This window comes from Plectropomus leopardus, chromosome 3 (genome assembly GCF_008729295.1).
Source record: "Plectropomus leopardus isolate mb chromosome 3, YSFRI_Pleo_2.0, whole genome shotgun sequence".
Lineage (NCBI taxonomy): Eukaryota > Metazoa > Chordata > Actinopteri > Perciformes > Serranidae > Plectropomus > Plectropomus leopardus.
This window is the reverse complement of record NC_056465.1, coordinates 30,655,450-30,682,661: the sequence shown is the minus strand read 5'-3', so window position 1 is coordinate 30,682,661 and position 27,212 is coordinate 30,655,450. Positions and strand designations below refer to the sequence as shown.

The 27,212-nt window shown below is 41.2% G+C and overlaps 1 protein-coding gene across 1 annotated transcript in view; it reads right to left on the bottom strand.

Moving 5' to 3' along the window:
• dab1a (DAB adaptor protein 1a) overlaps positions 1-21,302 on the bottom strand; it is a 294,645-nt gene extending 273,343 nt beyond the window's left edge. The window contains exons 1-2 of the mRNA XM_042484070.1: positions 21,259-21,302; positions 10,128-10,207 (exon numbers count right to left, since the gene is read on the bottom strand). The gene's annotated coding sequence lies outside the window, so the exon portion shown is untranslated. The remainder of the gene's footprint in view (positions 1-10,127; positions 10,208-21,258) is intronic.
• Between the last annotated feature and the right edge of the window lie 5,910 nt (positions 21,303-27,212).

The window sequence follows — 27,212 nt, the reverse complement described above, 5'->3', positions numbered from 1 at the left end:
GCGGGCAAATAGCAAATGTATAGAGCTGGGCGTTTAAATGGACCACTTTATTATGTGAATGGGTGTGTAGATGGCGCTTGGAGGAATCACCTGATCATCAGCTCATCTAGGTGGCACAAATGACTTCATGTTTCTGCTTAAGACCTACGCTCTGAGCTTCATTTTAGCAGCTTAATTAAACCGCTGGGCACGGTAAACCATGGCTTTATTCTCTCTGCGCTCATTTTCTCTCAACTGGAAAAATTTACTAAAACAATGTAATGTAATGTGCTTAATCCACCTATACGTTAGCAGCACAGAGAAACCTATTCTCTTAGGATGGTCAAACGTTATTCCAAGAAAAAGAGAAAATCAGTGACTTAATAATGCTTAATCATAAAAACAGTAGTGGATCACAAACTCGCCCACAACTGTTTACAGCTTATTAGGACCGCTGAGCCTGTGAGTAAACAACTGTGTCAGTGCCTCCAACTAGAAATTTATATTCTGCACAAATACTTTTGTTTTTCGGATTTCACAGTTTGCTAAAAATCTTAACTGTGTCATGAAGTATGCCTTCATATTCTCGAGGGCCAGTGTTGTTCTGAGAGTGCAGCAAAGTTAGCTAGTAAACAAAAAGCCAAGGTAACTATGTTTGCAAAGAGGAACAACGCATATCATGTCAAATAAACTTCTAACCACAACTCTCATGCGGCTTTAAGCTGCACCATGAAAAAAAATCAAATTACGCAATCAGCTACAAAGAGCAAGTCAGCAGAAGATTCACTGGGATGGACAGTGAGGCTTTAACTGGTGGGTCTCATTTTCAAAAAAATGAAAAAGTGCATAGTTAATGTCCTTTAAATCTCCAAAAATTAACTTTCTGCATTGAACCAAAACATAAGGACACTGTAGGTTTTGTTTCCATTTTTCATGAGTTGAAAAAGAAGATCTAAGACTCTTTCTATGCTCACAAAAGGCTCATCACTCTCAAATTTTGTTCACAAATTTGTTTAAATCCATGTTATTTATATATTATACTACTACTACTGCACTGCTCTCATACATCCAGCATCCTTTATGTTGGCAACAAACAAATAAACGGGACTATGTTAACGATGGCAGTGCTGATACATTATTACATGCAGTTTGATCACACAACACGATGCCACAAATGTTTCAAGTTTTGGGGGCGTGTGCTTTTGGCATGCTGACTGCAGGACTGTCCGTCCAGCTGTTGCCGTGAACTAAATGTTCATTTCACAACCACAGGCCATCGACAGTTGTTTCCAAGACTTTGGCAGTACATCCAACCAATCACAGACCACGTGTAACCCCAGCTCAGGACCTCCACAACAGACTTTACATCTGCAAAATCTTTAGAGACATCTGTATAAACCCACATGAACTGCAACATTTCACATTCAAATTAACAACACCCAACACAGCAGGTGGCTCAGAGGTAGAGCAGCTCATCCTCTAATCGGAAGGTCAGTGGTTCGATCCCCGGCTCCTCCGGGCAACATGTCGAAGCACCCTTGGGCAAGATACTGATCCCTAATTGATTGAGTGCATGTGATTGATTACTGAGCAGCAGGTGGCACCTTGTACGGTAGCCTCGGCCACCAGTGTGAATGTGTGTGAATGTGCCAATGCAGGGTGAAAGTGCTATACAAGTACAGTCCATTTACCATTAACACCGGTGTGTCACTGTGCCAATTATTGCACAGCACTGTTGCAACTCAGTACTCTTAGTCTTTTATTTTCCATCTACTGTTTATCTAATAAGACAAATGTTATCAGAATGAATCTTTAAAAAGTTAAAGAATGAAGGGCGGCAGCAGCAGCAGCAGCTCTTCATGAATCTCGTCTGACTCTCGAGTTGAGCTTAGACTACTTGCTGCAAATGTTGTGAGCCAGGTGGGATAATATTTTTCCTGCCGTAGTGAGCTGTAGTAAAAGTAGCCCATAGCTGGATGTTTGAAAGACTGCAGCAGTCCATCTGCAGTTGCAAACAGTGAAATCCACCAGCTTTGCTCAGCATGAGCAGTCAACAATCTTCATGTGTAGCAATTGAGAGTATGGTACCCTGTGGGTATTACATTGGACTGCCCTCTCAGTGTGTGTGTCTGTGTGTGTGTGTGTGTGTGTGTGTGTGTGTGTGTGTGTGTGTGTTGTGGTGTCTCAGTGGTCTGCTGGTTCTCTATGAGTGAAGCTTCAGCAAGCTTTAATAATTCACTAGTCTCTTTTAGCTCCCAGACAAACTGAGTTTTCACCAACTGGGGATTCAGGGAGCGAGCACAGAGGCAGCTTTGATTTAACTGGAGTCCAGTCTCTTTCTCACACACTCACATACACACACACACTTGCACACATAAATGAGAGGCTTGTGGTACAGTTCTCTGATATGCTCCCACACATACTTCCTACAACAGTAGCCTATGTAACCCCAGTGAAGAAAAATGCCATACCGTGTAGCAAAGTCTGTATTTCTAAGCCAAATACGTCATGACAAGCAGACAAGGATTTTTCTAGTTCAAAGGTTCCTCTGAGTGCAGCCCTCTTTCACTCTAATTTTGAGGACACAACTACTGCAGTCTATGCATCCCTCAGTATCTCAAAGTTCATTTCAGGTCAGCCTCTTGTGTGGTAGTTGATGAAGGTGTTCCATGTGTGGTGTAAAACGAATAATATTTTTCTGTTGATAGTTCATTGTTTACGTGTCATGGTTTGTTTTTATTCCCCCATTACTAGTACATTTTACATGCTCCACTGAGCTGTATTTAAAACTACAGTCCTCATCAACACATTGAGTCAGGACTCAGCATATGGCCGTGTTGTATTTACCATATTCCACATAGGCCCTATTTATACCTGGTATAAACATACATCTTGGGTGATCTGATCATAAGTGGATAGCACTAAATATAAGTATAAACAACCACCAAGACCAGTGTGATCTGGTCTCTAAAACTACTTGCCAGGTGGTTTGAGAAACACTTGACCAGAGACGTTTGAGCAGCCGACAGTCCGCTCAGCAGCCGACTCCACTGAAGCTCTGCTAGATTCAAAGTCCACCCACATTATAGCTGTCCAATCAAATGTGTAGGATTGATTTAAATCCCTCTTATAAATAGACACCAATAAAATATTCAATTTCACTGGTAGATAATACGTCTCAGTACAGAAGCTTAAGACACTAACATTGTTTCACAAGGACTTCAATGGCACCATGAAACTTTGGCCACAGACAATATAACTGGACACCTCAAATGGGCACTTTCTGCTCAACTAAAGGTTATATAAAGAAAAAAAAAACATGCCACATACAACTCAAATACCAGGAACTTGGCACACTCGAAGACCAAAACCAAAATTCAATATTTACTTGGAGAAATACCAGACATTGACATGGAAGAAGCAAAATGTGTTGGGGCATGTTACGGCCGAAGGTCAACATGAAGCTGATGTGAGCGCCTTTAAAATCTGGTTCTCGTCTTTGGCTCTCAACATTACTATTAAAGCCCGGGTAACGCAAAAGCAGTGATTTCTTTCTAAACACATTAAACATGTTAGAAAATACTTGTTGGAAACTTGAAAAGACTGGGAACTGTAGCGCTACATTGTGGAGCTAGTTGGTTTTTTTACCATTTTTGTGTCCAGGATTTTTTGGGCGGGCCTGAAATCATGGCATGATGACGCGCTGGAGCCATTCTTAACATAACCCCCCCCTAGGATAAAAAAACATTGAGAGCGCATAACAACTGTGCCATCTCGTTCATCCCCTGTGCTGCAAGTTCTCTATGTTAAACAGGTTCTCATGGCTTTTTCGGTCAAATAATTACTTGAAATAAAAAATGTTAAATGCCACAATCATATCAACACAAGAAAACTGTCATTACAAACAAATTTTTAGACATTTTAACCCTAATCGTCTATGTGGCCCACCTCAAATTTGGCCAGATAGTTAGTGACACTTTTTTCTGTGGTGTGACAAACTCATATTAATTTTTTCCTATACATGCACTTAAAATTACAAGTATTATTAACTCTATTTCAGACTCACAAGACAGTCCATAGCAACAAAAAAAGAAAAACACGAACAAGACATTCAAGATAAAAACAATATTATAGTACACTGTAATAATACTCAGTGCACTCATTTTGCCATATAACCATGTCTTTAACCATCTGCAGATAGAAATATGGAGCACTGCTTTTTCCTAAATAGATATCGCAAAACAGCACATATACAGGCTATATTTTGCAGTAAATTTTACAGTAAACTGGTAAATCTGGCTTGTGAACGGATGGCTTACTGGCAGAAAATAAAAAAAGGTTGGAGAGCAATTCAGTCTTGGCTAACAGATCCTTGTAGGCCCGAGGCAGTCCTGCATGAAGGAGTATTTTGGCTATATGCATGAAGCAAAAAAAAAAAAAAAAAAATCCATGTCCTGGGTCCACAAATATACAAAACATCAGAAGTATCTCCTCATGTGCAAACACTGAATTACCATCAAAGCTCCCTGCCTGCTCACAAAGAACTTAACAAAAAGAAACACAACCGAGTTTTATTTAACTCTCCTCAGAATTAAACGCACAAACACGCACGCACGCACGCACGCACACGCACACACACACTTGTATGACAGTAATCAGTATTGAAAAGGCTACATTGTAAACCCATGTCTAATTTCACAGATGCTGAACAAATTGTCCTCTAACCTAAAGAAGAGCGTGTTCGTGCGGGTGGTATAATTTGTGCAATTGTGTATGTGTGTGTTTGTTTGTGTGTGTGTGTCTCTGAGTGTGTATTTGAGTGTGTATTCATCTCAGATTCAGACAATGAGAGAAAGTCAGGGAGGCGTGACGAGAGCTCAAGTTGCAGGGGGAATATCTATGTGATTGTGTCTGTTGGTACATCTTGACACTTGCTGTGTGTGTGTGCACGCGCACAAGGGTGAGGGGACGCGACCAATACAGTACATGAGTACATCTCTGCATTAGGCTGCAGTGCAGAACAGCCGACAGAGCTTCACACACGCATCTCTTCAAGATTCAGAGGCCGTCACGTTTCTGCTTGATGCAAGTTGACAGTTTCACTTCTAAACCGATTTACAGTGAAATGACACTCACACAGCCTCACTCACTGCTGCAGAGCCAATGAATAGCCAAACATGTCATTTTTTTACCCTTTAACATCACCACGCTATAAAGTTCATTGGATGTGTATGTGTTTCTGCATAGGATCAGTATCTTTCTCACATTCCTGTAGACCTAGAGGCATTTATTGTATGTCACTCTTTGAAAGCCTATTTGCGTCTTCAAAATCCCAGCATGTAGTTCACTGAATCAAAGAGACATCCATACATTTCCATTATAATATTCATGGATATTTAAATAAATCAGCACTCTGGTCTCCAGGAGAAGATTGAGAAAGCCCTGAAGACCTATCGAGTGACATCAGGGTTCAGGTGTGAGTTTATTGCTTTTGTCAAACTGGCCATTTATTTATTTTTTTCAGCCGGAAACTGGAAAATCTATTTAGCCCCAATAAGAAAATGACAGCTCAAGAGCTTACCCAAGTGTCCACATCCAGGGCAGAGTTTAACCTTCTTATAAACAACAGCTCCCTGATGGATATCTGGCTGGATGTGAGACGGTTCTGTGTGTGTGTGTATGTACGTGAGCACGCGTGTGTGTTTAAGTTTCCTCTTTATAGTGTGTATCTGTGGAAATACAGCGAAACCTCACACACATCAATCTACCTCCTCCATAAATAGACTGTCAGAAAAAGTTGTCTGTGTTCAAAGAGAGGCCAGATAGGAAGCAGGAAGGAAGCACAGAGACACACAGAGAGACAGAGAGTAGAAAAGAGACTAGGAGGAGAGATCGAAGGGAAACTGGGATAATATACGATTTTATCATAGGTCACCATCCAAAACATTCACAACAGGGTTGATGCTGGTGAATTTTTATGACGGAGTTAATTGTGAATAGTCCGATTTTTTCGGTTTTGCAGATCTGGTCCATTGTCTGAAATTAAATTGGTTTGATTTTATGCAAACTGCCTGAACTGGCATTTATCGTCATGACACTTTCTGGTAGATTAAAAAATAGCCTCCAACAGCAACCTGTGCCGATGGCGTCATGATACTAAATCCAACTTGCACTGAATTTGTAATAAGCAATATGACAACATGATTAACATATAATTATGTTTATGTGTTTATAAATGGATTAACGGAGCTACCAGTGTCTGACAAGCCGTGAGACTAGCGTCGCAACATGAAGGAGATCAAATTTCAACAGACTGGGGGGAAGCAGTGCATTGTATTTGTTTACTAGAAAGTTTATGTGTGGGTGAGAAGACGGGGCATGGCAGATAGTCCCTCAAGAAAACTAAAACTGTGCCAATATATCAACATGTTGGATATAAAGCAAATGAAGGAGGCGTTCAAACTGGCCACAAGCGACACAGCGCTGTAGTTTTGAGCTGAACTTTTGTCAGGTGCTCCATTTGTATGTATTCCTGTTGCTTGCTTTGAAAGCATCACGATAGACGAGGAAAAGCTAATTTATTAAGTTGAAATGAGGAATTATCTACTGATACCTTGTTCTACCACAGAAAACAAAAATACAGCGCCAGCTGGCTGGAAGGAGATTACAGGGAGTTGAACATTTCTGAAAACAAGCTAAGTTACTCGTTATTGGCTATATTGTTTGTCCAGTGAATATCATATATAAATGTCATCTTTCAAGTAGTTATGTCTTCAGTATGATCTTGAGAGTGCAGCTGAGCTTTATGTGGTTTGTTTACATATTGTAACAGAAGTGTATATTTAATGAATTCAGTGTTCAGACAGAGAGCTGCAGTGTTACAATATAATCACACTTGTTTGCAGTTAGGACACGGTGTCATTAAGGCTGCTGAACTAAGTATGACTACATCTGGCGTTAAAATCTCTATACTGCTCTGGTCCAGTGTTTGGATTAATATCAAATAGGTTTGAAATTATCATGTGATTGTCATGTCCGCACCTAAAGAGACTGCTGGGCAACCAAACAATAAAATAAACTCATGGTGATATGCACCAACCTTAAAAAAATACAAAGGATCTTCATCAAACATCAGCATATTTCATACAGAAAGATATGATGCCATTTCAATAGTTGAAAAGCCTACCTTTTTAAGATTTAATTTTTTTTTTACTAAAAAGTTGTGTCCTGTCTTTGATGCAATAAAATTATGTTTAAAAAATGTAAAGTTAAGACCAAAGACAAGACAAAACTGTGTTAGTGATGTGAACTGTCTCAGCTCAACTGGCAGGTTTTTAGAACGCTGAAGACCGAAGCATTGCAAGTACGTGCAAGTTTCTTATCGCCCAGTCACAAATCTTTGGTCTGAACTGGGCTCCAGGTAAAGCGATTCCAGTATACTTTAGTGCCATTACAATAGTTTAAGCATATTTTGATGATTTTCTGGATGATATCATGCTTAATTGTTATTTTGGCCAGGATAATTGTGACCTGATATTCTCGTATTGTCCAATGCAGACGTGTGAGTTTACAAAGGATAGCAGTTGGTCCGATTGTGGTGAGAGATTGTGTCTCTTGAGTTAAAACCTCATCTGTAGAATAAGTGTTTCCCTATTTTCATATTTATAAAATGATTCTGACATTGTCTTCTCAGGGGAAAAACTGTTCTAATAGTCGGATATTAACTGTGTGGAATGGATTCTGCTATGACACACTTAATTCAATCAAAACTGTCATCAGATTAAACTAATTTGTTCGTGTGTTCAGCTCACTGTTCTCCTCAATACAAGATGACAACACAGTGTGACAGGCTGATCTTTCCCAGCCTGTTTCCATCACACCCACACAGCCCATCTGTAAAGAGCACAGAGGAAGTCCCCGAACATTACAGTCAGATGACATTTACGGCATGACAGGACACTTTTCACACATTCTCCACTGTATGCATACGTGCATAAGCGTGTGTGTGTGTGCATATGTATGTGTGCATGTATATGTAGGCCCAGGATGTGTCACAGCCTGGATAAATGTGACATTTCAGTGATTAGGGCTTGTGAGGTCAATGCCTCATTAAAGGTTATCCGTTAATTACGAGGACAACTTGGGGTCAGCGTCGAGGTGACAATGACCTCTCTCTCTTTCTGTTGTCACACACACATAGTTACATTTAAGAGTGATAAGAGTGGTTTGTTTGGCCTGACCCTTTGCTGAATGTGAGCTCAGAGAGGGCTAAAGGGAACCATCACAGTTGCCCTCATGTCTCCGCTTACAAACACATTTACTGTACACACAAACGCACATCCATAAAACCTAATACAGAAGCCTGATAAGGACATAAAGCCAAATCAAAGATGGTCTCAGAGTATTAAGCTGTATTGTAAACTTGTGAATAGTGCTCTGCTATCTGCTCAATGAGATCAGCTGCAGTAACAGCCCGGCTCTCAGACAGAATAGGAGGCCATTAGCCACAACACAGACAGATGGAGCGGAGGATGAACGTCTCCGAGATGTGCTGGAATAGAGCTTCACCAGCCTTTCTATCATGCACACAGAGAGCACCACTAACACTGAAACAAACGCTGAACGAACCTGGAAGCTTCAAAGTGAATTTTACGTTTTGCATCACCTTGATGCATTTACTCTGATCCCAACTTGTTCGGGAATGGTGCGTTAATTCATACTTGTTACATGCACTGTGTCTCTTTGAAAATACACTTCCGTTTTTACAGGAAATGGACAGTTTCTGCTCATTACATGCATTTTAGAGTGCTTTTTAAAATAAACCCACAAAGCAGGTTAGACACTTTTGTTTTAAGGTTTATTTCTGTAAGTTTAGGCAACAATAGTATGTGGTTTAGGTTTAGAATAAAATATCATGATTTGGCTTGAAATAAGTCTGGTTGTTCTTAAAGTACTAGCGCACTACATTCTTAAAATAACCTCAACAACTATGGTTTTGACAGGAAATGGACAGCGGGCTCCCGGCTGAAAGTTCAGAGTTTGTTTGACCCATCTACCACTCCTCCTGCCCTCACTACGCTGTTTTTTTTTTAAATTCTTTATACTATAGTAGTTACCAGCAGCATTACAAACTGCTGCTGCCCGGTGCAAAGTGTAATGCTGAAGGGTGCCTCTGTTATAAGTGTCTGACGCCTACTGACAAAGCAGCGGTATTCGATAAATTGGGTTGTTGCCCACTACTGCCACCACCCAGTGCTTTCATACCACCACGAAGGGCGCTTCTGTGTGTTTAGTCTGACACCAGATCACTGACAAAACGGCGGTATTTGACAAGTTGAAAGTGAGAACAGGCTGTTGACGTTTCTGGAGAATGCTGACTTTATGTCTTATAGCAATGAAACATTAATTCTAAACTATGAAGGTAATTTCTCTCGTATTAAACTTTAATGATCCCTCTGGGTAAACTGGGTCATTGCATCAGCAATTATTAGGAAACAGCAAAGGAACAAAATGGGCAAATGTAACAACAAAGCAGCTTGGGGTTAAACAGCTACAGCATGGTCACATATTAAGTAAAAACTACATGAAATATAAAGAATTAAAATAATTAATATGCAGCATGCAGTGTAGGGATGTTTGTTGTTGCAGTTACTGTGTCAATATTCTCTTGATATTATATTCAGTTTGTTTTAATTGACTGTTTACTGTGCAACTGTATTAAGAAAAAGACAATTTCTTTAAAGTTGGTCTACTTAAATTCACCCTAGCAATTTAAATTTGTCTCAAATATAAAATAACAACAGAATGGTTCTGCATTAGGCAGCCTGCATCTCTGCTTTCCTTTGATAGTTTCCTATAATACTCTATAGTGTCCTAGAGTGTTTTGTATAATATCCACAGAGAGTAGTGTCAGTCTGGATCTGTTGTGGCAGTAAGCTTCAGATGGGATTTTGACAGCCTCTTTTCAAAGCAAGCATGAAGAAAACAGAGAAGTTCAAATGCAGTTTTGAAGTACATCAAACGCACTCTAGAGGTATGGTGCACCTCCGAAATGTTGCTTTTGCTCAACACACTCTGCACACATCATTTGTGCACAATGTCATATCATGACAGCAGGTGACAGTGCCAACAATGCTAATTACTCTTACCTTATGAATCATGTTTGCAATGTTCGTCAGCATCAAAAGAGGCTCGTTGCCGTCGCTGCATTTGGGCCACGAGAACTGACCTGTGAGCATGCACAAGCAGAGAAAAGAACACAAAGACTTGTTAAAGAGTGTGTCAAATCTCTAGAGCTGACAGACATATGTAGCTTCAAGTCCAGCAGTCGTTTTGGTTTTGTTTGTTTGTATTCTTTTGCTAGTCAGTGTGATATGCAGTGTGCTTCTGGAAAGTTTTGGTCACAAAACTTTGAGTGCTCTTGACTGTCATATTAGTCTTTGGTAGAGGCTGCAGCGGATGCAATGCAGCTGCACAGAGGAAGAGAAAGGATGCACTGTAAAGATAACATTATTTCCTCTATTCTGTTTAGAAGTGAATTTACAGCTCACAGCAACTTAAAAACGACACAGTGTCTGGCTTCAGTAAAAAATGCAGCATCTGCAAAAAATGCTGTTGCGCATTTGCGGTCTGTTCTTGGCGCTGTTGGCTTTTTTGCTGTATCACATGAATGTCTTGCTGAGCCTCATTCAAACTGTAAAACTTTTATATGGGCAAAAAAAATGAAGAAAGAATCATCGAATATTTGTATTTAACGACTAACTAATATAATTCTGAGTTGAATACAACCCTACAAATCTCTGACACCATCAGCTATCGGTCTGAAATAAATCTCTGGGGCAATATTTTGGGTGATCAGGTGTAGTCAGGGGATCTTCAGATTTACGTGTGCTGGTCATTTCAGCTTATCTCTAAATGTAGAGCCCATCCTCATATAATTAGATTTTTTTTTAAAGAAAAGCTGTTGTGAATCTAAAATTATTGAGATCATCGAGAAAAGAGCCAAGTTCCTGGGTTTCAAGACTGTATTTCTGCAAATGCATTCCAGCGCTCCACACGGATCATTTAGCTGCTGCTCAAATGTGATAAGTCAATACCACTGCTTTGAATTTATCCAGATTTATATATTGACATATTCTTTAATTTGTTTACTATACAGTAACAATTTCAAGTTTAAATTTTCCTTTGCAATTAAAAAAAAGGCAATTCTTTAGTGTTATCAACTGTTTTGTGCTTCTTTTTCTCTTTAAAGTAATTTAGGCACTGTTTAAAAATATTGTTTTAGCACTGATATTTGGAGACAAAAAAACAAGCAATACCCAACCCTAGTAAACAGATGCACAAAGCTGAAAAAAAATTAACTACTGAGCTCTCATTTAACACTGGAATTTGTCCGTTTGTGTTTGTGTTTGTTGTTAAATGCAGTGAAGCAGCCATTCAAAGAGCAGCCTGTTTGATTTGAGCTCTCTGGGAGCAACTGGCTCCATTCCCCCATGTTAATGTAATCATATTACCGCACAGGAAAGCTATTGTCATACACTTCTGTCAAAAGAGTAATGGAAATGCTAGCAGGCTTTATATAAGAGGGAGAACGGGGTCTTGCATAAGAGCAGCAGCAGTGTAAAAAGCCCATATGCAGGACCTAATTTCACGCAATCAACAAAGCCACTTTGTGTCAAACCTTTGCTCTTTTTAAAATCCTTCTTTAAAGGAGCTGCAGGCCTCAGAATCAAGACTTGGACAAGCCTCACAGAAGCTCACAATTTCATTTCACACTGAATGGAATTAGCCAGTGGACCAACCTTACAAAGTGGTTTTAAAAGATTTTAGTTCCGCCCCGAAACACTCGGCATGTCGCTGCTGTGAAATGTGAATATGAGGATGTGTGTGTGAGTGTATGTGTGCATCAGAGGGAAATGTGTAAAGAAATAGATTCATAAAGGTCATGACTAAAATGTCCTTTAACTTTAGAAAATTACCCAGTAACGCTCCACTGCAGGACCGGCCTTTAATATCAATATGTCCATTTCATCTGAAGCCAAGCGTTTGCTGCTCACCATCACTGCTGATAGAGAGCGCCTGAACACCGGGGACAAAAAAGACAGAGGAAAACAAGACTGAAAACTATTATCTCACATGCCTCTGTCCTTCAGTCCCTTGGTTTCCTTTTCTGTTTTACTTCTACTTTTACGTGTCTATCCATCTATTCGCGTTTGGGTGTCTGAAACAGCCAAACCTAAGGTAGTAATATATAATACTGATGTTATTATTATGATTATTATTATTATTATTATTATTATTATTATTGTTATTATTATCATTATTATTAATATTAATATTAATATTACTGTTATTATTATTATATTAGTAGTAGTAGTAGTAGTAGTAGTAGTAGTAGTAGTAGTAGTAGTAGTATTAATTCATAATTTTTTAAATCAAAAACTTTATTCATAAAGTGCTTTTTAATTAATTAATCTATTTATTCACTTATTTTCTTGGGCTTTTTGCCTTTATTCCAAAAGACAGCAGTGGAGTCAAAGGGGGGAGCGAGAGGAGATGACGTGCAGCAAAGGGCTGGGGTGGAATTCAAACCCAGGCCACTATAAAGTGCTTTCTGAAACAAAGTTACAAAGTGCTTAAGTTGATCCCAAATTTAAAACAATGCACAATTTAAGCAAATAAATCAGGCAATTTCAAGACAAACCAAGAAGCAGCTACCCCAACGATAACATAAATACCATCAATAGAGCAGATAAGCAAAGATGGCAGCTAAGTGCCCAAAAAACTGCACTGAGGTTTATAAAATCACACAATAAGAACAAAACAAAAATTAAAAAAAATGACAACCCCAGATGACAATATAGATAACAAAAATAATAATAAAAAAGGCATGTTTAAAATGAGCAGTGTGCTAAAATTAATTTTAAAAAAAGACACATTCTCATAAAAAATGAGAGTCTCTGTGATGAGTTTTGAGATTTGTTTTGAGAGCTGTGGGCAGGGATGCACTCTTGAGAAAGATTTTTTGTTTTACTTCGTTTATAGTTATACTTAATTTCTTTTCTTTCATCAAAATCATGTTTCTCTGTATCCATCTATCAGCCCCCCTCTCTTTCATCCATCTCTTCTGCCGTATTATCCATAGCGAAACTGAGAGATTAAGAGAGGAGACACAGGGAAGGAGGATAGAGAAGCCCGGAGTGAGAGAACAACAGAGGGAGAAAGAGGGAGTCAATCCTCTGTGTTTGCTGCTGTGTGGTTCTGGCGGTGGTCCAGCAGGGCCTGAGGACCCAATGTTGCAGCTCTGATGAAGATAGCTCTGCAGCCCCACTCTTCTCTCTCCACTTCCCCACTTTCCAACACTCCAGTCCCCCATTTTTCCAGTCCCCATAGTTTCTCCCTGCCTCCCTTCTCATTCGCTTCTACTTGTTAGCTTCCCCCACACACCCCCGCTCCCGGCCCGCCTGTACCCTGCCAATGTGATCCATGTGTTGTGCTCCAGCAGAGACTGCTGAGGCAGCAGAAAGAGGGAATATTTACAGATCAGTCAGATGGGGTTGAGCTCTGCTCCTACTGCACACTCACAGTTCCTCGTCAATCACTGCTACAAGAGCTGCAACACGCAGGCAGGGACACTGCTGCACACACACACACACACACAATCAGGCATTTTAGCCACGCAAAATTCAAGTACACAGAGCCACATTTAGCCATACATTCATACAGTATACATACCTAATATATGTGCACACTAAAGGTGTAAATCATAAGCTTAATTACGACACATTTGCTGATATCACAAAGTCTGCTACAATAAGATTTTGATTGACACAATTCAGAGGCCTGCAATCATAATTAGATGATATCAGTGAATATTGTCATTGTCTTTTTCTTGGCTGCTTGCCATTTTCTGCCCAGCGCTAGGATGCTAGCACTGTTTTGAATATTTTGGAAGGAGGTGTGCTTGAATGGAAATGGTGACACGAACATGCCATTTCAAATTTCAAAATAAAATGTGTGTCTTAGAGATGATGTATGTGTCACTGTTTTCTCTTGCATCAATAATATTGGATCGATTGAATCGATGCATCGATCCAGATCAGTCACTAATCATTACACCCCTGAGGCACACAGGTGCAGGTAAAACTGCAGAAAAAAACTGGGGCCAAACTAACTACACTGTGCTTACTGTAATTTCATTGTTTATTATAATTTAATTGTTATTTACAACATCTATTGCACATCTGTCCGTCCTGGAAGAGGGATCCCTCCTCAGTTGCTCTTCCTGAGGGTTTTTTGGGGGAGTTTTTCCTAGGGACAGAGGGGTGTCGTATGCTGTAAAGCCCTCGGAGGCAAACTGTGTTTTGTGATAATTGGCTTTATAAATAAAATGAATTGAATTGAATTGAACTTAGGGAAAGGCCATTTCATACTATCATATCAAACAAATCATGTAGTGATGATGGCAATACCCCAGCTTGTTGACGTAATAATGACACACCCTTATGAACAGAAACTAAAAACATGGCTGACAGCAAAATTGCTAACGGCTCCACAGTTAAGTTAGTTCCAAAAACAGGTGCAACCTTAGTATTGTTAAAAGTGAAAGTTAGGCCTAACCCCCAATGTTTTATGATAGCCCCGAACTTTTTATACCCTTTTAGCATTTTGCTGTTTAAAGTAATCTCAGTTAGTGGCTCGTACGGCGTTGGCAGCACAACATCTCTTCTGTTGCCGAAAAGCGACAGTTTACACTAAAAGTTCAGATCAAAAAATATATTTGAGTAAATACCCAAGACAAAGAATTTCACAAAACTTTCACAGCGACGCGTCAATATTTAACAGTTTCTGATATTAAACTCTGAGAAGTCTGCACTGAACATGCATTGAGCTCCAGTGAGCGGACCTACAGTTCTGTCCACGCTCTGAAACATCAGTCTCACCCACAGAGAGCAACACTGACAGAGCAACACCACATCAACCATTTCCCTCTGTATGTTGCCTCTCGGGCTGATGAAGACATCTAGCTAACTCTCGTTTTATCTTCACTCAGGAACAAACACGCAGGCAGGTTGACTCAGGGTGTTGTTCACAGCAGGGATCTAATCTGATAGATATGCATTCCCAAAAAACTTTGCCTGCATACTTGCACCTTGTCAATTTTGCATTCATCAGCTCAGTTCAAAGTCTGAATTGTCTGAATTGACTGAATCTCTGCGCTCTCTGAGCCAAAGCAGGTTTTCTAAACTTCCTCTAAAATCCACTGTGAGCCTACAGTGGATAATCTGAAAACTCACTGTTGCTTTTATACCTTCTTTATTCCTCTTCTCTCATTTTCGTGAATCCATTCAACTTGTGCGTATGTAAACGATGAATCACAGAGTCCAATGGGAGTTTAACCAAAACTACACAGGCAGTGCAGAAACACACACAGCAACACACTGCAGTGCTCTGAGCAAACAGATGATGCTGCCAAAGAGAGGTGTTGCTCCTGCTAACTCTGTCAGCGCAACAAGGTCAACATTCAAATCACAGGGTGGGTGTGTGTGTGTGTGTGTATGTGTGTGCGTGTGTGCTTGTATGAGTGTGTGTGTAAACAGCATGGGGAGACCTTGACATCCACTTTCCGAGTTCCTATAAACAGCTGGGGCGGATCTCCTGCGCCCTGGTCACCCTGTTGCCGTGTCGACGTTCTGCCAACATCCCGTCAATCACACTGACCAAGCCAAACCTCTGGCCTTCGACACACTGCCTTACCTCTTTGCTTACCTTCTCCCTCCAACATACCTCCCTCCCTGACCTGCCAGTAGGGTCAACAAGAGCCATAATGTCAGCAACCTGGCTGGCGTCATGGCAACAGTTTGCCCAGTGATGGTGTCACTCAAGGACAAACCCTCACATTTTATCTACATAGCCGTCCTGACCTTTTCAAAACTTTATTTCATGCATGCATTATTTTTGAGGTCATCAGCTCTCACATATCTGATGTGACACTCGCAGCTTTAATGCGACGCTTTAACTCATTTAAATAATACTTAACACAAATTGAAAATGACGCAAGTTATCAGTCATTTTAATGGTTATCCTCCAAACAGCCTGTGTAATTTATGTGTGGCATATCACCAATGTAGCCAGTAACACGTAGGTCGACTAGGTCATTCACCACCCCTGAAACAAGGATCGACAGCGGCCAATTAAAGCCGGTTATGATGCTGAGTAACCCCTAACTGCACTTACACCTGCTGCACAGCTGACTCAGCATGACCTACATATATTCCCCTCACAGAGATTCTATGTAACTTTTTAACATGCTGCTCAAGAGTGAAAACTTGTTTTATGTATTTAGGCTCTATGATTCATCCTAAAATCTGTCACCAGCAAAAAATGATCTATATGGGATAAACACACTGTAATGGTTTGAGCTGCAATTTAAAAGTGAAAACAGTTTTACATAAAATGTTCTTATTTCAAAACCACAGGAACGAAGACACTTTGAATGTCCAACCAAGAGTACACAATACCTGTGCAGTTAGGACTGGCAAAGGCACATGAATACTGCATGTGAAGTTTGGGTACCAACCTCTGTATTTTTAAGGTCACCAGGGGTGAACAGTAGCTCAGCTGGTAGAGCGGGTGCCCCATGTACAAAGACAACATCCTTGCCTTAGCGGCTGCAGGTTCGAATCTAACCTCAACCATTTGCTCAGTATCATCCCTCTCTCCCCCTTTTACGCTTAAACTGTCCTCTAAAATAAAGGCAAAAGAGCCAAAACAAACAAAAAAAACATTGTAATAACAAGCACTACAGTAAATCAATCAGTGCCAAATTTTGCTACCCACGATCACACCTGGGTGTGAGTGCCTGGTTCAGACAGGAGGTGTAAGCACCACAAAGTCCCCTGATGCCGAGAAACTACCTGCAGGATGCCATGGTCAGCTTGGAGGAGCTTTGCAGTGGAGAGAACTGAGCTCCTTAGAGCAGCCTGGATCTGAATGGAGGTGGACGCATTGCAAAGTGCCAAAAGAAGCTGGCCACAGAACTCTTTCGGCTTCCCAAGCAGCCAGACCTATCGCTGCAGAAATAGTTTCGGTCTATCTGGTCCGTTTTGGTTTCTATCATGAAACAGCGTCGTATAAGGCTTGGTTGTGCTGCACTTTAAATCATATATAATATAGAAATTTCATAATTATGTAGTTATGTCTAATCAGAGAGTGAGAGAGACAAGCACATAAGAAAACACATGAAAGCAAAGCAAAGGCAAAGGAGCAGAACGGCATGTTGACTGCAGCACTTTCAAAAATAAAACTTTTGTTATTTGCCCACAGAAATAGTAGGGTGCCAAAAAAGGTACCATTGGGTTCAGGTACCAAATTTGAGGTACCGGCACTGCTTCAAATGTGAACAGTACCCGGCTCTAGCATGTGCCCTACATTTTCAACCAGCTGTTAAACCCTTTTTGAGCCTGATGTATCCTAAGCACCCTTACACAACTCTGCAGTGTTGATTTTCAAAAAGGCCATGAGCTGTAGTTTCTTTCACACCCTTCAAAAGGATTCAACATCAAGACATCAGTAAAAAATGCAGTATTCTGTAAAAGCCGTCTTGATATCAAACATCTTGCCTCAAACTACAATGACCTGGCGCCTCTCCATCTTTAAGAGCACGCATAGCTTATGATAACATTTTTCTTTGGAGAAAAGACTTTATACACACAGACATGTGTGAAATTGAGAGTGCTGTGCGCTGAACTTGGCAGCCTGTCTAAAGTAAGTAATAAAAGGTGATTAAAATGGCTGATTAATGCATTTCTGCAGCTGACTATTGGTATAGACCTTTCCTTTCTTTTGGATTGACAAACAGAAAACAAACATTGAACTCCATTTCTCATGTGGAAATAAATTATCAGAGCAGATTAACCTCGACTGATTCTTCCCCCCGCATCTCTTCCCATCTAGTGGACCGTTTTTTCTCACGTTTTAATGTTTGTTTGTCCAAATGTCTGAGTTTCTCACTTGTTTTCAGCAGTAGAGGAGAGGAAGGCCTCAAGTAAAAGTTGAGCCAACTCTGAGCCAGACATTAATAATTGAGGAGGGCAGGAGGGGAGAGAATGGCTCCTGCAATATTCATATGTCATATTGACTTGACTGCCAGCCCATGCGCCCAGTCCTTATGAAGTCTCACAGATGACTGAGGATGCAATACTGCGTCCTCCCTCCTCCTCCTCCTCCTACATCTCCTTTCTTTACCTCTTTACATTTTCCCATCTCCCATCCATATGCCACCTCCTTTTTCTCCACTCCCTCCCTTCTTCTCTATGCCATCTCCTGTCCCCTTTTCCTTCCCTCCATCTTTTCATCCCCTTTTCATCTGCTGCCATCTCTCAGAAGAGAATGGCATGCCCATGGGCCAAATTCAATTATAGACCAAATTAAAGAGATGCTACTCAAGTCCCTCAACAGACAAAAGGAACACACGCATGCACCAGAGACGCCGAAGGGTTACAACCACGCACACACCAAAACATGCACAGCCAAAAACATTCACACTTTGCAGCATGCAAAAGATATCAACACAAATCACTGACAAGAAAACGGACAAACTGTAATTTCAGATTGTGACCTCGAGTTCAGCCCCTGTCCCAAGTCACTGACAGAGCTTTGCCACTGTTGCTCACTAAAAACCTGCCCCTTCTGCCTCTCCATCTCTCCAGGCCCCAGATGCAGTCTTTAATTAGCCATGCTAATGGTAACATAGCTGTGAATGAGTAGCTGGCCGCCTGACTGGTCCAAATCTGTAAGGACAATCTGATGACTTAAACAGTAAAGCAGGGAGAGCCATCGTTAGTACCAGCCGTCTGCATTTTAGCATCAGCCGTAAAATATCAAATCCTCAGAAAGAGTTGGAGTGTTTCTGGGGTCAACCAATTATCGAGCGCTGCAGGCTACACTGGCTGCCTTTCAACGTGATTAGATCTGAACCCACCAGAGGACATCCGGTCCACTTGTTCTCTTGTACAGAGAGCCGAGATTAAAAAGCTCCAAATGAAATAAAAAATATATATTTTTTATGCTGTGAATTGAACGTCTGCTGCTCTTAGCGGGAGAAGAAAAAGAGGGAGAGCTGGACAAAGGAGGAAGAGGTATTTGATGTGAGGAGAGTCCTCAGCATCTCCAAAAACAGCCTTGGGCTGAAAGCGAGAACTAAGAGCGCGAAGATGTAAAATAATACTGCTGCTGTTGTTAAAACTACAGAATCAATTTTGGTGATTTGCATGTTTTTACTTGAAGGTCTGTAATAGGCGGAACAATTGTTGTGACCTCTGGGCTAATAAAATCCACTCAAAACCCATAATAACATTTGTTAAAATGCATAAATTGAAAATGAGACCGTAGCGTAACATTCCTAAAAACCTGACTTTTTAATAATGCAGGATTTTTTTTTTTTTTTTTTTTAATGGAACACTGGGAAGAAAAAACAAAAAACAGCAATTCCTACGACTGCATGTAAACATGTTGTTCCCTCATCAACATGTGTAAAAAAAAACAGGCAACAAGATACAAGATTCAATGATTGTAACTCCTGTGGGGCTGCGCCATGATGACCTTGGTGTTAATGCACGTGTAGGGGAAGATGCCTCAAGTCTGCATAAGTGTGTGTGTGTGTGTGTGTGTGTGTGTGTGTGTGGTGTGTGTGTGTGTGTGTGTGAGAACATGGCAGGGAGAGGTGTGGGTGGCAGGTGTTGCTGTACGTCACCTCTGCTCTCCCTGAGGATAAAGTAATAATAATTCTCCAGCAAGCTGAATAGATAGCGCCTGAGGGCTCCAACAATACATGGGAACAACAAACAATTTCACACACACGCACAACAACTTGAAAGAGCCATAAACCACCAGCCGCCCACGCTGTCCTCACTGAACCAGGCCTGTAACATTACTCTGCACCAACACCCTGTTAATCACACACACACACACACACAATATCAATTTGTAGAGCACAAGCACAGCGCAGTAATAAATATGTAAATAACCCCACACTTTGTGCTTGCACGTGTGTGTGCATGTGTGTGTATGTGTATGTGTGTGTGTGCTGGAGGAAACAAATAGTACCCGCAAGGAGGGGAGGCTTTTATGTCATCCTGCGCTAAGATGACACAGCCAACAATGCACAAGTTCACACCGAACACACACACAAAAATGACCTATCCATGACAGTAAGTGTGTGCACATGGATCGACAAATACAAGTGGATCAATTGGAAAGCAGTGCATCCACCAAGCCTCACACACACACACACACACACACACACACACACACACACACACACAATCCATGGCTGTGACAGAGGGACGAGAGAGGGGGTGTCTGTCATTGTCCTGTAAGGGGATATCGGAGCTGATGTTTGCGACTTATCCACACTCTTCATAATCCATTGTGTGCGTGTGCGTGTGTGTGTTTGTGTGCGTGCAAGGGTGTTGGTGTGTACGTGTGTAGCCGACCAGGCCTGGTGCTGTTGATAAGAGCTGAGGGCTTAGTCCTCAGTCACAGGGACACACTCAGAGCATTAATGAGCCCACAGCACAGAGGAGAACCTCTGCCAAAAAGGTCTTTATCAGCCACTAGGAGCCTGTGTGTGTGTGTGTGTGTGTGAGCGTGCGTGTGTGTGTGTGTGTGTGTGTGTGTGTGTGTGTGTGTGTATGAGAGAAAGTCAGTGTGTGCATGTTTGTTTTTTTTTTTTTTTACATTTCATTGTATTTTCAGAAAAAGTATTCCCGATCAAACACTCTCTCCTCACACACACACACCTTGGTAGTGGGCATAGCCTGAAGGTGAGGCTGGAGGTTGAGATGAGACACACTGTTCTGTCTGAGAGCGCACATCCATCACACAGACAGCTTTAGCTCAGTGTGTATGTGGGAGAATGTGTGTGATTTCAGAAGTTAGTTAGCTGGGTAACAGGGTGATTTTGTTAACAGGAGCTACCAAAGCCAAGCGACAAGGTGATTGAATGACAGACTATTATACTGGTTGTCAACATGAGGCGGTGAGCAAACGTCAGAAACAAAATGGAGACGCGGACGGACTGACAAGAGGAGAGAGGGAGGGTGACACAGGTTGCCAGGAGGAAATGTCTGCACGTCTGTCTGCAGCAGACTGTTGCACGCACAACACAACAAGGACAATAATTCTAGTCCCTCAGTTCTCATATACAAACACTGAGTACAAGAACAAGTGACGTGCACTTCAAAGTGTACACAAAGCCAAGAGAGAGAACACACTCACCTACGTGCGACAGCGCAGAAAAACACAGTTGTCAACTCCAACTTTTTGATGAATGGCTTTTCTTCCACTCTCCCTCTGATTTGTCATGTTTCAGTAACCAGGAGGCATTGCTTTCATCTGTGAGAGGTACAAAGCAGAAGGGGGAAAGATGGTGGCGTCAGGAGGTGTGATATACACAGTGTCTGGTAAGCACCAGAGTTTTGCTTATCATTTTACTTTTGAATTATTAAATGGAATCAACAAATCAAACAAGCAGCCAATCACTCAGTCACCCAATACAGAAGGATGAAAGGGGAGCAGGCAGAGCGAAGTGCAGAGCTGGTTTGAAGTATTCCAGGTTTAAGACGGTGCATCAAGAATTTATGGGATCTAAGTGATGCTGGTTTGAGATTACAGCAGGGGAGGGGTTCACTCAGCTGTGCAGTGATACTGGTGCTTGGCGGGGGGGAAACTGCTGAGATGTATGTACTATTTGACAGTGGGGGGTGTTTCTCAGCTACACACACACACACACACAGAGGGAAGCAGACTAGTGGGGTGTAAACAAAATATTGTTGATAAAAAACTTCTATGAAGTAACAAAATCACATTTGGGAAGTTTGGCGATAAGTGGAATGCAGATCTATTATCACATTTAGAATTAACCTTTTTTTTCCAACAAATGTGCTTAAAATTTGGGAAAGGTGACAATTTCAGCGTATTTTTATTCAACAAAGCACGTCCCACAATTTCAGGTGTTAACTTTTTTGTAGGAATACAAAAGAATAAAGGCAAAACCATAGAAATAGACTGAGAGTAGACATGGTCCTTTGACTAGATCAAAAGAAAGTAGTGATTGTTGTTAGTTTTTTAAGGTGGTAACACACTTCAGTGGGGCCATAAAGCGTGTCACCCTCACTGGTTTGACAACTTTTAAGGGCTAGTGTGCACACGATGCTGCCGTTTTGCTTTTTTCTGTCCTTTGATGCTGCTTACCAATAAATTTTTTTAGACAGTTTTTTGACTTTTTGCCTTCAGGACAGCTGGTGGGTTTGTGGCACAGTTCAAAATCGAAAGGCACACACTGCTCAGCAAACTAATGACAGCATACTGTGATAGACAGGGTCTCACAATAAGGCAGATCAGGTTCAGGTTTGATGGGTGCCTGCTTTACTGGGTGCCTCCTACCATTTGAAATTTGACAGCATCAAATCCAGCAATCCTTAATTCTTCTCCAGCAGCGAGGCAACTGTGCAAACGATGCCGCTCCATGCTTTATACAACTCCACTGCTCATTACAGCAAAATCTCATCTCAGTGAGTTTGAATCTTGCTGTAGCTCTGTTTCTACATAAGTTAGCCCTCTACAGTGGCCACATCTCTTTGCAATGGCAATAATGCGCAGAAAAATGGCCGCCACTCTGACCATCCTGCTATGCTGATTTGAATGGGAAGTGTCTAATCTACTCTCATTCTATTTCAATGGGCAGAACTGCTCAGTGATCGTGTTTGTTTTCCGAGGACGCGTATGACTGGCTCGTTATGTAGTTTCGATAATACATGCACACACAGACACAATGTTTTTGGACATGATACCTTTCCTAACAAAAGGAAGTTTGTTATCAGACAACATGACCAGATGACTTTGACAAATCATGGCGGAAATAACAGAATGCAACAAGTATATGCGTGAACATATAAACTGGAATTACAATCTTGTGGCTGTATGGCTCCTCCAGCCAGTCAAATTGTAGTTTACATCCGTGTCTGTCCAGACTCCTGCGTAGCCATGACAGTAAACAATGTATAAAATATGGATGAGTCGGCAAAGAAGCTACATATTCTAAAACATGGATGATTCACACATCTTTAAGGTGGATACCCAAGATCAGTGTTACCAATTCAGTATCCATCCAAATGTGAAATAGTTTTGACCTTGAGTAATGACCAGAAAAGTGTTTGCAAAACATAATGTCACAGTGAAGCCGACATTTGACTATTTACATCGCTTCATCATAATATCCTATGAGACATTTGTTTAAAATGTTAGAATTAGTGCATGAATTCCAGAGTTATGCTCAAAAACATGTTTGGTGAGGTCACAGTGACCTTTGACAAACAAAATCTAAATCACTTCATCCTCAAGTCCAAGTGGAAGTTTGTGCCAAAATGTATTAAATTCCCTCATGACGCCCCTGAAGTTCCTCACATTTGTAGGAGCAGGACAGACACACACTGACATTGACCTTTGCCACTAAAGTCTAACTGGTTCAGCACTGAGTCTAAGTAGACTTTTGTGACAAATTTTGGGAAATTCCTGCAAAGCGGTCTTAAGGTATCATATTTACAAGAATGGGATGGACAGACAGACAACCTGAAAACAGAAAGCTTCCGGCCACGGCTGTCATGGAGGCATAAAAATATGACTGAAACATAAAATAAGATATCTGAAGATTGAAACTGGTTATAACAGCATGAGAAGCTTATGATAGACTCCAGCTCACCAGCTGATGGTCAGGACGTTCCTTCCTCTCTGACTCATAAAGACACTGAGATCACAAAACAGACTGTGCGTCTTTGCTCTTGTAGCCTGCATATAGACAAAACAAAAACACACACGCTCATACAACATGTCTGGTTCCTTAAACAGCATGTGTCTGCTTCCTCAACCCTGGAGTAATAGCAGTCATTACCGCGCACGAGTAACACGAGCGCACACACACTCACTGACACACTCACACACATTGTCCAGGAGGTTATTACAGCGGCAGTGTAGCTTATTACCCGGCCTCAGCACCACTCAATTATTCAGCCCGAGTCCACGGGGATAGAAGAAGCAGCTCAGTGTGCTACTTACAACACGCCTAAGTAGGCCAAAGAGACTGAAACTAAAGTATGACACACAGACGCACCATGGCATCACCATGAAGACCATGGAAACTGGGAACTCCGAGCACGGATAACACATTTTAGGAGCCGATATAGCAACTCAAAATGTGTGTGCGCGTGTGTGATGGTTGAGTCATTTTTGGTGAATGGGTACAGTCACAGGAGGCCAAACATATCACTAGCTTGAGGGACAATTAGACTAAATCTCTGCATGGCCTAATTCTGACTTTACCTGACTTTCACATTTTCAGCGTGGCTGTCATCAGTTCATACATTAATGCAAGAAAATATGTCCTCATCACTGCCAAATTTGCCCTTCATCGCTGTGAAAACTGAGGATTTTTACCTCCTAAAAACATTCCTGTTGATCCTTCCTAATAGAAATAAAACTGGCACATCCCCACTCATACCTTTTCTAGACTGCACACACACACACACGCACAAACCACAGAGGACGATACAACCTTGCTTGATCTCCTACTAGTTTATTAAATACTTTTACAATCTTGTGGAGAAATACAGACAGAGGAGGCAGAGGGGGCTGAGAGGAAGACAGTGGAGGGAGCAGATCTATTTTAGAGCGAGATTAAGCAGAGCTGTGTTGAAATAGAAGCCCTGACCGACCAAGCCATGATCTGGGGACTTATTAAAGACTCTTATTAAAAGTTAAGGAAGGCCCTAAGAACCATACAATAAGAGAGAGGGGTGAGGGGGGAGAGAGAAGCACACAGCAGAGGGGGTGATGCGTGTGGTGGAGAAGGGATTGGGCTTTAAGCTCTTTCTTTCCTTCCTGTTTTCATCAGCGCACACACCATGACCATCTCCCTCCCGACTCTTCTCCGCTGACTCCTCCTCACTCTGCAACCAGGTCAGCTAAATAAAGTCCACCGTTTTAGCCTAATTTCTGACAGTCTGAGGACACACACACACACACACACACACACACACACTCAGCTTACAGTGGATGAATCTTCATATTGCAGTTACAGTCTAACTTAACATCCAACTATTGACCACCAGCTTCAAGCCCGCAGCAAAAACAACAAAGATAAGCTGCATCCTTCAAAATAAAAGCACCAGGAGTTCTGCTTTGATTCATTTAATTATAACAACACATTAACTTTATTTTAACAGTAATTTAACCTTATACTTTACATTATAATAGTATTTTATTAAACTTTATTATAACAGTAGTTTATGTTTAGCATTATTTTATGGCAGTCGCTACTTTATTTGTAATTGTGGTTCATTCAATTTTTTTTTATTTTAGTAGTTTAGAGGAGATTTCAAAATATCGAGATATATATTGTGTATCACGATATAGCCTTATAATATCGTGATATTATTTTAAAGTCATATCATCCAGCCCTTGAAATGGCTGTCAACGTGTTTGTTATATGTCACACTGCAGGCAGATGCTGTCCTGATAAACGTCACGTTTGCTTCCACGATGCAGCATGCTGCCAAAAAAAATAATCACACTGGAGCGGCGTGATGCTGCCATTGTTTAGTTCTGTGTAAAAATACAAAAGCGGCATAAAGAAGGGACTTCATAGCTGCACTATAGCACGATTTCTGTGTAAAAACGGCTACTTAAACTGAATATTGCTGCACCACAGCACAGAGAAACGGAGGCACCTGCTAAAACCAGCTCAACCTCAGCATTCCCCGGTTCAAAGTCAGACATAAACAAGGGAACCAGCAGAGAGCACTTTCCAGAATTTCAAACTTTCACATGTCCAGAGCATTATTCGTATGTTTAAGTGAGGTCCTTTATGCTTAAACTGAACATGGATCAATGGTAATAACCTCCAGTGGGTGTTTTGAAAAACCATTAGCCTGTACCATCTGCATCCTTCGTGATCAGATAGATCGTTGCAGCTAACCCCGTCAAGCATTTGGAGTCATTTTTGTGTTTTCATGTGGCCAGATATTTTGTAAAACAAAAGGGGTAAAATGTCAGTTTTAAAAAACATCTGTAACATCAAAAACATCATGTAAAAAGGCCTCAGATTTCAGTGCATCCTTTTGTTCCTGTATTGCTACACAGTGTGCAACATGCTTATTGAGGCCTGGAGCAGGCTGATTTGGTTCAGTGCAGTCCTGTGAATGCAGCCTTTCCCATAGAGAGCGCTGTACACCTGCTTATTGATCAGTTAAAAGATAAGGCTTGCTCGAGCTAAACATCTAGCGCCAAAGGGGGTATTGGCGTAAAGCTGTCTTTCTTCCCTCTTTGAAACCATGGGGATGCAGATCGAAGGCCACAGTGTGTGCATGTATGTGTGTGTGTGGGTGTGGGGGGGGGGTGACATTAAACAACCGGTGACAAAAAAATTTAAAATGTATAATATATACATACATTTTCCTCCTTTGTTTTGCCTCTTTCTCTCTCCCTCCGTCTCTGAAGACCAAACATCATCAGCGCTTTGTCCTTCAAACCAGAGCAGGCAGGAAGCATAATGGAAACCATGACAACGAGACGGTGAACAGACAGCCCTGCTTAAGCTGAGTGAGGATGGATGGATGTATGGATACATGGGCTTTTCTGAGAGGACGACTGAAGGGGAGGTGAACTGAGAAGATATGTGGGAGAACAAAAACACAGATTCTCATTGCCAGTTTAACACCCTCCCCCCCGACAGTACATGCATGTTGGAATGAGAGACATATATATAGACACATGCACACGCTGCCGTTCTTAATTTTCTTGGCAGATCTGTACGACTTTGAGGCATAATGAGAGCCGGTGCTTTGCTTTAGTAAAGGCTCTGTGGGTTTTTCCTTTACAATTTCCAAGTCTCAGCTATCAAAGTTACTCATTAAACATGTACAGAATTCAGCTGGACCCGAACCAACACAAAACATGCAGTTATTCCCAGTCACTGAGGTTTTGGCACCAAATCTATTTAATGAACCTTAGCTAACAGCATGTGGTAGTGGCTGGCATTAAGGTTTCCTCAGATGTTATGATGGTTTCCTCCGGCAGTAAGCTGGAATTATAATGTCAAATTTAAAACAAATGTCACAGAAACAAACTTACAAGGATTAATGTGAAATTATTGTAATTTATTCCAGGCTTAATCCCTC